Source organism: Priapulus caudatus, unplaced genomic scaffold, assembly GCF_000485595.1.
Source record: "Priapulus caudatus unplaced genomic scaffold, Priapulus_caudatus-5.0.1 Scaffold688, whole genome shotgun sequence".
Taxonomy (NCBI): domain Eukaryota; kingdom Metazoa; phylum Priapulida; class Priapulimorpha; order Priapulimorphida; family Priapulidae; genus Priapulus; species Priapulus caudatus.
Window position 1 is genome coordinate 123,859 of NW_014577749.1, and position 1,534 is coordinate 125,392.

Genomic DNA, 1,534 nt, shown 5'->3' on the forward strand with positions numbered 1-1,534 from the left:
CACAGGCATGCACGCACGCATCACACACGCACGGACGGACACACGCACGCACATGCATATTTAATGTAAGCTACACCCCACGCCTGCGCACTCACAATCGTTGGTGTTGTTGGCGACCACTACGAGGCCCATTGGCTGGCGCGGTATCTTGTCTCGCAGCGTGACGAGTCCGGCTCCGTAGTACTTCTCCACCTGCATGACGGCGCGCGACCCCCAGTCGGTGAAGTACAGCATGTCGCCGTACACGGCCAGCCCGAACGGGTGGCTGGTGCTGCGCAGTGTCAGGATCACCTAGATGGAGAGAGAGAGAGAGAGAGACATTTATGTATGTTCGTCTATCGATTTATCTATCTATCCATCTATTTATCTATATATTCATCTAGTCGTGGGCTCATCTATTGATCTATCTATCCATCTATTTATCTATTTATCTATATATTCATCTAGTCGTGTGCTCATCTATTTATCCATTCATTTGTCTATTTGTACGTCCGTCTGTCCATCCCCTCCCATCTTCCATCCAACCATCCATCTATCCATCCATGGTTAAAAATGGCAAAATGGTAGAAGTGTGGGTCAATCAATGCCACTGGCTTCACACACGTCAATTACACCGACTGCACACAGGCTCCCAATTTTCACAGCCTCACGTTGCCTTCCCCTAACACACACGCACGCACGGACACACGCACACAAGCATACACACACACACATGTGCGCACGCACGCACACAGTAGGTATATATCTCTCCCTGCCTCACCTTGCGACCCGTGCCGTCCATGTTGCATCGCTCCAGCTTGTCCAGCCGCGCGTCCGCCCAGTACAGCTTTCTCACACCTCCCGCCCCCTCACACACGCACACACGCAAGCACGCACACACACACGTGCGTATGTCTCACCTTGCGACCCGTGCCGTCCATGTTGCATCGCTCCAGCTTGTCCAGCCGCGCGTCTGCCCAGTACAGCTTCTTCGCTGGGTGGTCGACGGTGAGAGCGTTCGGGATTCGGATATCCGTCGTCACGATCGACTCGACGTGGTAGCCGCTGAGAAACGATCGCTGGATGCTGGGGCTCTGGTCGTTCCAGTTCGTCCAGTACATGTAGCTATGGGAAAGACAGACGAGTAGGTACTATTATATTATCTATGTATGTATGTATGTATGTATGTATGTATGTATATGTATATATTGGGTGGGGAGGTGGTTCTGGCTGAAACAAAATTTCAAAAAACTTAAAAACTTAAAACTTTATAAAAATTCTATTCATCAATAGATGGCGTACAGATTAACATTATACATCACGTACGTGTCAATCCATGGTGTAGAACAATAACGGCCCAGTAGCCGAATGGGTACAGCATTGGACTTTGGACTAAACCATCGATTCTGGGTTCGAATCCCACCTCGGGAAATGCTATGTTTCTTTACTTTTGTACTGTTTAGTATGTACTTTTGCCGTATTCACCACATTTTTTTACAACATTTAAACGTTTAGTAAAAATCCAGAATAAACTATAGTAGATGATAATGATAGC

The 1,534-nt window shown here is 48.2% G+C and overlaps 1 protein-coding gene across 1 annotated transcript in view; it reads right to left on the reverse strand.

Moving 5' to 3' along the window:
- Nucleotides 1-1,534, reverse strand: part of LOC106812801 (prolow-density lipoprotein receptor-related protein 1-like) — a 59,463-nt gene that overhangs the window by 15,608 nt on the left and 42,321 nt on the right. The gene's annotated exons all lie outside the window — the stretch shown is intronic.